This window comes from Esox lucius, chromosome 1 (assembly GCF_011004845.1).
Source record: "Esox lucius isolate fEsoLuc1 chromosome 1, fEsoLuc1.pri, whole genome shotgun sequence".
Lineage (NCBI taxonomy): Eukaryota > Metazoa > Chordata > Actinopteri > Esociformes > Esocidae > Esox > Esox lucius.
The window spans coordinates 352701-365657 of NC_047569.1; positions in this window are offsets into that span (position 1 = coordinate 352701).

The following is a 12957-nucleotide window of genomic DNA, read 5'->3' on the forward strand; positions in this document are numbered from 1 at the left end:
ACTGTAAAGGTTTGGGCCTTCTACCTTCCGCAGGAATTCAGCTCCCCTATAATCACAGCAGTCTACATACCCCTGCAGGCATACTGGAGGACCTATATGTAGTAATAAATGGACAAGAAGACACTCACCATGAGGCTGCTTTTATTGTTGTTTGCGACTGCAAAAGGGCACAAATGAGGAAAGTTTGGCTGAAATACCACCAGCACATTAACTTTCCTACCCATGGGGATCAGACTATTGACCATTGTTATTCACAAACACAGAATAAACACGGAAGCTACAAACCCCTTGCCCGCCGATCAAACATTGATTCTGCTTGTGCCATTCTATAGACAATGCCGAAAACAGAATAAACCTGTTTTTCGGGCAGTTCAATGCTAGAATGAGGGATCCATTAGCACTCTACAGGACTGCTTTGAAACAGTGATGCAGCAGATGGGGACATTGATGAAGACTCTGTATCAGCATATATCTCCAAATGCATTGATTATGTCGTGCCAAGGGTAAATGTTCAAAATGTACCCAACCAAAAGCCCTGGGTTAGTGGTGATGTCTGTGCTATGCTCAGAGCGCAATCTTCTGTCTATAGTTCCGGGGACTTGGAGGCTCTGAGGAAGTCCAGATATGACCTATTGAAGGTGATCAGAGACACCAAAAGAGACTACAGGGATAAGTTGACTGACCCGAGATGCATATGGTGTGGACTGCGACACATCACAGACTATAAAGGGAGAAACAGCAAAGATGCCAAGCCTGCTGCCTCCCTCCTCGATGAGCTCAACTCCTATGCACGGTTTGAGGTGACCAACACCATTCCTTCTGGAACACTTGCTGAGGACCAGGTCGAATGCACTCCGTCCGTAACCACGGCTGATGTGAGAAGAGCCTTCAATAAATTTAACCCTCAGAAGTCACCAGGGCCAGATGGCATTCCAGGTGTCCTCAGGGGGTGTGCTGATGAGTGTAGTGGAGGGTTTCACCTCCATATTCAACCTCTCTGTGTCTCTGTCTGCAGTCCCCTCCTGCTTCAAACAGACCACCATAGTCCCTGTACTGAAGAAACCATCCATCATCTGCCTGAAAGACTACCTCACTGTTGCACTGACCTCCATCATTATGAAGTGCTTCGACCGGCTGGTCAGAACTCACATCTGCTCCACCCTTCCTGACACCTTGGACCCCTTTCAATTTGCATAACACCCCAATAGATCTATGGATGATGCCATTGCCTTGACAACACACACCACCTTGAGGATGCTGTTCGTGGACTATTGCTCAGCATTGAACACTATTGTGCCCGCTAAGCTTGTACCTAAGCTCAGGACCCTGAGATTTAACACCTCCCTTTGCAAAGGGATCCTGGACTTCCTTACGAGTAGAACCCAGGTGGTGTGAATGGGCAACCTCACCTCCTCTGCATTGTCCCTGAGCACTGGAGCCCCCCAGGGCTGCATACTCAGTCCCCTCCTGTACTTCATGTTCACACATGACTGCATAGCCACACAACTCCAACACCATCCTTAAATTTAAGGATGACACAACCATCCTGGGTCTCATCTCCAACCTTAATTAAACCGCTTATGAGGAGGTGAAGAACTTGGCTACAACCTTTCAACGTCTGCAAGACTAAGGAGATGTTCGTGGACTTCCAGAAGTGGCAGAGGGAGGGTCATGCTGAAGTGAAGAGAGTCTCACCAACTTCTACAGGTGCACCATTGAGAGCATCCTCTCAGGCTGCATTACTACCTGAAACGGCAACTGCTCCGCTGTGGATCCCAAGGCCCTCCAGAGGGTGGTGAAGTCTGGGAGCACGTGATCAGCTACCATTTCCCCTTTTTGAAAGGCATATACCGTACACAATTCCTTAGGTAGCACAGAACATTATCAAAGACTGGCGGTCATCAAAGGATAGCAGTACAAACCGTTTCCATTCATGAATTTGGATTATGCTAATAATGTTAATTACATACTGGGACAGTGCAGAATAATGGATTGTTTGAAAAAAATAACTGTCTTCAGGAATATCTCTTTGCAAGTAGACTTTTAGAAAAATATGAATTTTGGACAATCACTTTAAGTACAAATAGTGAAGAAATCACACGATTCCTGTCAATATGTACATTTTCAATAGGGTTACGTGTAGTGATGGATCGTTGGCAAACAAACGTCTCTAACCCTTCCACAACTCAAGTGGCAGTACAAATGACTGTAAAGGTAAACAGAGATTTCAGACCAGTAAAGGAAACACAGATTGTTCATTTATTGTTGCCTTACTTGTGTTATTTATTTTCTTTATACTTTTTTAAATACTTATTTTAATATATGGAATAAGTTGTTACAGAGTAACAAATAATGAACAAAGAAACATGTAATTTAATAAATTGTTCTAAACCAGACCTGAATCCAGTAAGGAACCTCTGGGATATTATGTATCGGTGCATCAGATGCTGCCAAGTAGTGCCACAGACTATCCAGGAGCTCATAGATACCCTGATCTAGAGCTGGGAGGAGATCCCCCAAGATACCATCTGTCATCTAATCAGGAACATGGCGGCCATACACACTGCTGAGTCGCATTATGAGTTGCCATGATGAAATTCACACAAGTTGGAACAGCCTGTGATTTTAATTGTTTACTTAGATTTTCGGTGTGTGTTTGAATCCAGCCCTCAATCGGTTGGTGACTTTGTTTTCCATTGCTTATTGTCACGTCATTTCGTTCTCAACAAATTACACAATGTACAGTAAAGATTTTGATCTTTAATATATTTGGTTCATCGAGACCTACCATACCATCTTCTTCCGCTTATCCGGGGCCGGGTCGCGGGGGCAGCAGTCTAAGCAGAGATGCCCAGACTTCCCTCTCCCCAGACACTTCCTCCAGCTCTTCCGGGGGGACACCGAGGCGTTCCCAGGCCAGCCAGGAGACATAGTCCCTCCAGCGTGTCCTAGGTCTTCCCCGGGGTCTCCTCCCGGTGGGACGGGATCGGAACACCTTCCCAGGAAGGCGTTCCGGAGGCATCCGAAACAGATGCCCAAGCCACCTCAGCTGACCCCTCTCGATGTGGAGGAGCAGCGGCTCTACTCTGAGCTCCTCCCGGGTGACCGAGCTTCTCACCCTATCTCTAAGGGATCGCCCAGCCACTCTGCGGAGAAAGCTCATTTCGGCCACCTGTATCCGGGATCTTGTCCTTTCGGTCATGACCCAAAGCTCATGACCATAGGTGAGAGTAGGAACGTAGATTGACCGGTAAATCGAGAGCTTCGCCTTACGGCTCAGCTCTTTCTTCACCACGACAGACCGATACATCAACCGCATTACTGCAGAAGCTGCACCGATCCGTCTGTCAATCTCCCGTTCCTTCCTTCCCTCACTCGTGAACAGGACCCCTAGATACTTAAACTCCTCCACTTGAGGCAGGCACTCTCCACCAACCTGAAGTGGGCAAGCCACCCTTTTCCGACTGAGGACCATGGCCTCGGATTTGGAGGTACTGATTTTCATCCCCACCGCTTCACACTTGGCTGCAAACCGTCCAAGTGCATGCTGAAGGTCCTGGCTTGAAGGGGCCAACACGACAACATCATCCGCAAAGAGCAGAGACGAAATCGTGTGGTCCCCAAACCTGACACCCTCCGGCCCCTGGCTGCACCTAGAAATTCTGTCCATAAAAATTACGAACAGAACCGGTGACAAAGAGCAGCCCTGCCGGAGTCCAACATGCACAGGGAACAAGTCTGAATTACTGCCGGCAATGCGGACCAAGCTCCTGCTTCGGTCGTACAGGGACCTGACAGCCCTTAGCAAGGGACCCAGGACCCCATATTCCCGAAGCACCCTCCACAGGATGCCGCGAGGGACACAGTCGAATGCCTTCTCCAAATCCACAAAACACATGTGGATTGGTTGGGCAAACTCCCATGAACCCTCCATCACCCTGTAGAGGGTATAGAGCTGGTCCAGTGTTCCACGGCCTGGACGAAAACCACACTGTTCCTCCTGAATCCGAGGTTCTACTATTGGCCGTATTCTCCTCTCCAGAACCCTGGCATAGACTTTCCCGGGGAGGCTGAGAAGTGTGATCCCCCTATAGTTGGAACACACCCTCCGGTCCCCCTTCTTAAAAAGAGGGACCACCACCCCGGTCTGCCATCCCAGAGGCACTGTCCCCGACTGCCACGCGATGTTGCACAGGCGTGTCAGCCAAGACAGCCCCACAACATCCAGAGACTTGAGGTACTCAGGGCGGATCTCATCCACCCCCGGTGCCTTGCCACCGAGGAGTTTCTTAACCACCTCTGTGACTTCAGCCCGGGTGATGGAAGAGTCGACCTCTGAGCCCTCATCCTCTGCTTCCTCAATGGAAGACGTGACGGCGGGATTGAGGAGATCCTCGAAGTTCTCCTTCCACCGCCCGACGACATCCTCAGTTGAGGTCAACAGCTGCCCACCTCTACTGTAAACAGTGTTGGTAGGGCACTGTTTCCCTCTCCTGAGGTGCCGGATGGTTCCCGATAGTCCTTCTCCATGGCCTCACCGAACTCCTCCCAGGCCCGAGTTTTTGCCTCCACAACCACCCGGGCTGCAGTCCGCTTGGCCTGTCGGTACCCGTCAGCTGCCTCAGGAGTCCCACAAGCCAACCAGGCCTGATAGGACTCCTTCTTCAGCTTGACAGCATCCCTTACTTCCGGTGTCCACCACCGGGTTCGGGGATTGCCGCCTCGACAGGCACCGGAGACCTTACGGCCACAGCTCCGAGCGGCCGCTTCGACAATGGCGGTGGAGAACATGGTCCACTCAGACTCAATATCTCCAGCCTCCCTCGGGATCCAGTCGAAGCTCTGCCGGAGGTGGGAGTTAAAGATCTCTCTGACAGGAGACTCTGCCAGACGTTCCCAGCAGACCCTTACAGTACGCTTGGGCCTGCCGAGTCTGTCCAGCTTCCTCCCCCGCCATCGGATCCAACTCACAACCAGGTGGTGATCAGTTGACAGCTCCGCCCCTCTCTTCACCCGAGTGTCCAAGACATACGGCCGCAGGTCAGATGAAACGACAACAACGTCGATTATCGACCTGCGGCCTAGGGTGTCCTGGTGCCACGTGCACTGATGGACACCCTTATGCTTGAACATGGTGTTCGTTATGGACAAACTGTGACTAGCACAGAAGTCCAAGAACTGAACACCGCTCGCGTTGAAGTCCCCCAGTAGAACAATAGAGTCCCCAGTCGGAGCACTTTCCAGCACCCCTCCCAGAGACTCCAAGAAGGTCGGGTACTCTGCACTGCCGTTCGGCCCGTAGGCACAAACAACAGTGAGAGACCTATCCCCAACCCGTAGGCGCAGGGAAACGACCCTCTCGTTCACCGGGGTAAACTCCAACACATGGCGGCAGAGCTGGGGAGCTATAAGCAAACCCACACCAGCCCGCCGCATCTCACCATGGGCAACTCCAGAGTGGTGAAAAGTCCATCCTCTCTCAAGGAGTGTGGTTCCGGAGCCCAAGCCGTGCGTAGAGGTGATCCCGACTACCTCTAGTCGGAACCTCTCAACCTCACGCACGATCTCAGGCTCCTTCCCCGCCAGCGACAATTAGCTGAACATATATAGACTAGTCAATATATCATCTTATCGTGGAGGAGAGGTTTGTGTGTTCCTATGAACCTAAGGGCTGTGTTGTCCAGGCCTTAGTGCTACTGGTAGGGTTTCCCATGGCAAAGTGGTCTCAGGGGAGGAGCCAGACTAATAATGGTTAAAAAAAAATCTATGCACAAACGAGGACGAGGAGTTACCCTGCTCGGAGGAAGCCCGGGGCCCCCTGTCCGGAGCCAGGCCCAGAGGGAGGGCTCGCTGGCGAGCACCTGGTGGCCGGGTTTGCAACGGAGCCCGCACACAGTCTCAGTTCTGTAACCTTACTCCTGGATAGGGGATGGACTTTATTCTTCTCTGGAGTTGCCCAGGGTGTGAGGCGCTGGGCAGGGGTTGGGATACTCACAAGCCCCCGGCTGAGTGCCGCTATGTTGGAGTTTACCCCAGTGAATGAGAGGGTCACCTCCCTACGCCTACGGGTTGTCTGGGGGTGGGGGGGGGGTCTCTGACTGTTGTTTGTGCATATGCCCCGAACAGCAGTTCGGAGTACTTGGCCTTCTTGGAGACCCTGAATGGAGTCCTGTATGGGGCTCCAGTAGGGGACTACATAATTCTGCTGGGGGACTTCAGCAGAATTATGTTGTTAGAGTTCTGTGCTAGTCATGGATTATCTATAACGAACACCATGTTCGAACATCAGAATGCTCATAAGTGTACGTAGTACGAGAGCACCCTAGGCCGAAGGTCGATGATTGATTTTGTGATCGTGTCATCTGACCTGAGACCGCATGTTTTGGACACTCGGGTAAAGAGAGGGGCGGAGCTGTCAACTGATCACCATCTGGTGGTGAGTTGGATCAGGGGGTGGGGGAAGACTCTGGACAGACCGGGAAAACCCAAACGTTTAGTGCGGGTGAACTGGGAACGTCTGGAGGAGGCCCCCGTCTGAAAAATCTTCAACTCACACTTCCGGCTGAGTTTTTCTGGCATCCCTGTGGAGGTTGGGGGCATTGAACCTGAGTGGTCGATGTTCAAAGCCTCCATTGCCGAAGCTGCGGCGGGGAGCTGTGGTCTAAAGGTCTTAGGTGCATCAAGGGGTGGTAACCCTCGAACACCCTGGTGGACACTGGTGGTCAGGGAAGCCGTCCGACTAAAGAAGGAGGCCTTCCGGGATATGTTATCCCGGAGGACTCTAGAGACGGTTGCAGTGTACCGACAAACCCGAAGGGCTGCGACCTCTGCTGTGAAAGAGGCAAAACAGCGGGTGTGGGAGGAGTTTGGGGAAGCCATGGAGAAGGACTTTCGGTCGGCACCAAGGTGTTTCTGGAAAACCATCTGCCACCTCAGAAAACGAGGAACTATCCAAGCTGTGTACAGTAAGGATGGAACACTGTTGACCTCAACGGAGGAGGTAATTGGGCGATGGAAGGAACACTTTGAGGAACTCCTAAATCCCACTAACATGCCCTCTATAGTAGAGGCAGAGTTGGAAGGCTGATGGGGAAGCATCGTCAATCTCCATGGCAGAAGTCACTGAGGTAGTAAAACAACTCAACAGTGGCAAAGCTCTGGGGATTGACAGGGATGTCTTGGATGACACGCCTCTTCAACATTGCGTGGGAGTCAGGGAAAATGCCTAAGGAGTGGCGGACCGGGATGGTGGTTCCCCTGTTCAAAAAGGGGGACCAGAGGGGGTGTGCCAATTACAGGGTTATCACACTTCTCAGCCTCCCTGGGAAAGTCTACTCAAAGGTACTGGAAAGGAGGGTTCGGCAGATAGTCGAACCTCAGATTGAAGAGGAACAATGCGGATTTCGTCCTGGTCGGGGAACAACCGACCAGCTCTTTACTCTTGCAAGGATCCTGGAGGGGGCCTGGGAATATGCCCATCCAGTCTACATGTGTTTTGTGGATTTGGAGAAGGCGTATGACCGGGTCCCCCGGGAGATACTGTGGGAGGTGCTGCGGGAGTATGGGGTAAGGAGGTCCCTTCTGAGGGCTATCCAATCCCTGTACGTCCAAAGTGAGAGCTGTGTTCGGGTTCTCTGTAGTAAGTCGGACTCGTTCCAGGTGGGGGTTGGTCTTGGAGACCCTAAATGGAGTCCTGTATGGGGCTCCAGTAGGGGACTACATAATTCTGCTGGGGGACTTCAGCAGAATTATGTTGTTAGAGTTCTGTGCTAGTCATGGATTATCTATAACGAACACCATGTTCGAACATCAGAATGCTCATAAGTGTATGTAGTACGAGAGCACCCTAGGCCGAAGGTCGATGATTGATTTTGTGATCGTGTCATCAGACCTGAGACCGCATGTTTTTGGGTCAGGGGAGCTGTGTTCGGGTTCTCGGTAGTAAGTCGGACTCATTCCAGGTGGGGGTTGGCCTCCGCCAGGGCTGCGCTTTGTCACCAATCCTGTTTGTAACTTTTATGGACAGGATATCGAGGCGTAGTCGGGGTGGGGAGGGGTTGCAGTTCGGTGGGCTGGGGATCTCATTGCTGCTTTTTGCGGATGATGTGGTCCTGATGGCATCATCGTTCTGTGACCTTCAGCACTCACTGGACCGGTTCGCAGCTGAATGCGAAGCGGTTGGGATGAGGATTATCACCTCTAAATCTGAGGCCATGGTTCTCAGCAGGAAACCGATGGAGTGCCTCCTCCGGGTAGGGAATGAGGCGTTACCCCAAGTAAAGGAGTTCAAGTATCTTGGGGTCTTGTTCGCGAGTGAGGGGACAATGGAGCGGGAGATTGGCCGGAGAATCGGAGCAGCGGGGGCGGTATTGCAATTGTTTCACCGCACCGTTGTGACGAAAAGAGAGCTGAGGCGGTGGGGTCTTCTGCTCCCAGTCAGAGCTGGCAAATGTGGCTCGGGAAAGGGAAGTTTGGGGTCCCCTGCTGGAGCTGCTGCCCCGATGACTCGATACCGGATAAGCGGATGAAGATGAGAGATGAGTATATCATCTTTGGTTTCATGTTTAATCAGTGACACTTAAGCTACATTTGTATTAGATTATTTTTATTTCAATATAGCAATATGGCAATATGAAACATCCTACAGTATTGCTATGAGGAATTCATTGACCCCTCCCCTATCAGCCACTCACTGTTGGCATAGTAAGCTTGTTTGTGGAACACAACATCATCCATAGCAATGTGGTCAACCCTGCATTTTCTCTTAACTTAAGATTTTTCTCCATTTCTTGGTAAAAGTTGGTCTTAGCAGCTTTGTGAATAGGTTTTAAGAGGAAACTCTAAGCTAGGAATCTTTACTGCTGTTTGGGAGTCCTCTTAGTGGTAAGTAAAAATGTTTTGTGAATATGGCCCCTGAATGATAATTCACAATTGACTGCTAGAAATCTAAAAGTAGGCATTTTGACATTCAGCGGATGGCAAGAAGTGTCAGGAAAACGTACACAGGAAAACATACATCTGTACCTTTTTCTCTTAATTTACAACCATTCCCTGATCTTGACAATAAATATATCTCAAAATGTGTCCAATAAGCAGGTGGAATGAGGGCAATCCTCAAATTTAGAATGGCTGTAAGACAAGCCTAATACAGCAGTTTGAAGCTTAGCGCCTGAGGCTTCCACAACAGTCTACAGAACCATACATCTGCTGGGCTAAGTGGCTCCCTGTCTATTCATGTTATAGCCTTGTGTACAATTTTTGGTGCTTATTAGTGCTTCCAAACACACCTGCACACAGATACAGTCCAAATGGTTACTTATCTTAATAATTATGAAATGCTTATAAATGCTTAATTAGTATGTACAGATTGTTTACACACAAAAAGACATGGCAGATGGCAGATGATTAACCTTTTTATTTCTATATACACCGATCTGCCAAAATATTGTGTAGATCCCCCCTTTGCCGCCAAAAACAGCCCTGACCTGTCGAGGCATGGACTCCACTAGTCCTCCGAAGGTGTGCTGTGGTATCCCGCACCAAGATATTAGCAGCAGATCCTTTCAGTCCTGTAAGTTGCGAGGTGGGCCTCCATGGATCTGACCTGTTTGTCCAGCACATCCCACAGATGCTTGACTGGATTGAGATCTGGGGAATTTGGAGGGCAAGTCAACACCTTGAACACGTTGTTGTGTTCCTCAGACCATTCCTGAAAATGTTTGCTTTGTGGCAGGGCGCATTATCCTGCTGAAAGAGGCCAATGCCCTCAGGGAATACCGTTACCATGAAAGGGTGCACATGGTCTGCAAAATTGCTCAGGTAGGTGGTACATGTCAAAGTAACATCCACATGAATGGCAGAACCCAAGGTTTCCCAGCAGAACATTGCCCAAAATATCACACTGTCTCTGCCGGCTTGCCTTCTGCTCACAGTGCGATGCACTGTGTTCTCACACCTTTCTATCAATACCAGCTTTAACTTTTTCAGCAATTTGAGTTACAGTAGCTCATCTGACGGGCCAGCCTTTGCTCCCCACGTGCATTAATGAGACTTGGCTGTCCATGACCCTGTCGATGGTTCACCCCTTTTCCTTTCTTGGACCATTTTTGATAGGTACTGACCACTGCAGACCAGGAACACCCCACAAGGGCTGCAGTTTCAGTGATCCTCTGACCCTGACGTCTAGCCATCACAATTTGGCCCATGTTGAAGTGGCTCAGATCCATACACTTGCCCATTATTCCTGGTTCTAACACATCAAATATGAAGACAGAATGTTCACTTGCTGCCTAATATATCACACCCACTGACAAGTTCCATGATAATGAGATTATCACTGTTATTCACTTCACCTGTCAGTGGTCATAATGTTATGGCTGATCGGTGTAAACCCCTTGTTTAAAAGTTGAATAAAAAACTATGTTCATAAAGTTTGAAATAGAACCTTGTATAACCTTTTGAAGAGCCATACAGGTTTTCTGGTTCTGATCAGTAAAGATTCCATGGGTATTATTGTTGTTTGTTAAGAGGTTGGTTCCATCATCTTTCCCAAAGAACTTGAGGATTCGATGTTGTGTTTTGACAGTCACCAGTCTAGTTCCACTGATGTATTGACAGTCACCAGTCTAGTTCCACTATTAAATGGGAAGTAAACAGTACAGCTGTTTTATAAATAAATAAAAATGAAGGATGCTGAATGTAACTTTACAAAATGGTTTCCTAATGGGCAAGTATATGTAGGCAGTCTTTAGTTTAGCACTCCATTATACTACACTACAATTTAAATGTAAATGACTTATCATGCCATGTGACCTGACCATAAAAATCTCTAGGCGAGGGGTATTCAACTCCTACCCTATTAGGGCCAGAGCCTGCTGGCTCTTTTCTACCTCATCATAAACTGTTCCTACCTGGTGCTCTAGGTCTAAATAACTCCCTGATTAGAGGGTTTGTCATGAAAAAATGGGACAGATTTGAATAACCTTGCTCTAGGCCCTAATTAGCAACAGGTTTTTCAGTGGTCAGTTCACAAGGTCAGGAAAAACATGGTCATTCTTTAAAAATGTTTTGCTGCAAATTTCCCCACAGCGGTTCTGACCAGTAATACTTTATACCTAGGACAATTTTCAGAAGGCATGGCATTGAAAGAAAGCCAAGGTAATGTCTCTAATGTTTATTTTCTCAATTTTCCACAGGCGATCCCACCACAGGTAGAAGATGCACGAAAATCACTTCAACACCATTCAACATTACTACCCCCGGCCTCACTCCATAACCCTACATACATTGTCACAAATCATGATGCCCTCTCACCCCTCCTCAGTAGTGATACTGGGTGAGAATGTCCTAAAAAGTACATCACAGCCATAGCAGCACAAACCTTTTTACCCAGTACATCTGTGTGCGCTTATTACTTTTTGCTCATTTGTATAACGTGCTCCTGATCTTTCTGTTTACTTTGACTGAAGGCTGATTTGGTGGCAATGGCCTTGACATTAAAAACTGATATCTGACTCAGCATTTTACTCTTATGTTTCTAGGTCTGCTTTGGTGTTGTGATTACAAACTGACATTAGTCTTTATTTACTTACAGTAGATTGCATTTACAGTGCATTTATGTTGAAAGGTTATTGTGCACATAGACAAATGGACAATGTGATTTTTTATTATACTAAACATACTGTATAAACATAAACATACAAACATGACAGAGATATTCTTGCTATTCACACAGGATATGTGTCACAATTCTATATTTCTATGAGGAGCTGTGTTATAAAACCCAGTTTCCAAAAAAGTTGGGATGCTGTGTAAAATGTAAAGAAAAACATATTGCAATGATGTGCAAATCATTTCAACACTACACTCACCTAAAGGATTATTAGGAACACCATAGTAATACTGTGTTTGACCCCCTTTCGCCTTCAGAACTGCCTTAATTCCATGTGGCATTGATTCAACAAGGTGTTGAAAGCATTCTTTAGAAATGTTGGCCCATATTAATAGGATAGCATCTTGCATTTGATGGAGATTTGTGGGATGCACATCCAGGGCACGAAGCTCCCGTTCCACCACATCCCAAAGATGCTCTATTATAAGAGGCTCATCAGACCAGGCAACATTCTTCCAGTCTTCAACTGTCCAATTTTGGTGAGCTCGTGCAAATTGTAGCCTCTTTTTCCTATTTGTAGTGGAGATGAGTGGTACCCGGTAGGGTCTTCTGCTGTTGTAGCCCATCCGCCTCAAGGTTGTGCGTGTTGTGGCTTCACAAATGCTTTGCTGCATACCTCGGTTGTAACGAGTGGTTATTTCAGTCAAAGTTGCTCTTCTATCGGCTTGAATCAGTCGGCCCATTCTCCTCTGACCTCTAGCATCAACAAGGCATTTTCGCCCACAGGACTGCCACATACTGGAAGTTTTTCCCTTTTCACACCATTCTTTGTAAACCCTAGATATGGTTGTGCGTGAAAATCCCAGTACCTGAGCAGATTGTGAAATACTCAGATCGGCCCGTCTGCCACCAACAACCATGCCACGCTCAAAATTGCTTAAATCACCTTTCTTTCCCATTCTGACATTCAGTTTGAAGTTCAGGATATTGTCTTGACCAGGACCACAACCCTAAATGCATTGAAGCAACTGCCATGTGATTGGTTGATTAGATAATTGCATTAATGAGAAATTGAACAGGTGTTCCTAATAATCCTTTAGGTGAGTGTATATTAAATAGAAAATAGTGCAAAGACAACATTTCAGATGTTGAAACTGAGAAATATTATTATTTCTTGAAAAATGTATGCCCATTTGAATTTGATGGCAGCAACATGTTTTAAAAAAGCTGGGACAGGGGCAACAAAAGACTGGAAAAGTATTATTCAAAAAAATTATTACTTAGTAGAACATCTCAAAACAAAGGTTAATTTGTTGTGAGAACATGACTGGGTTATAAAAGAGCAT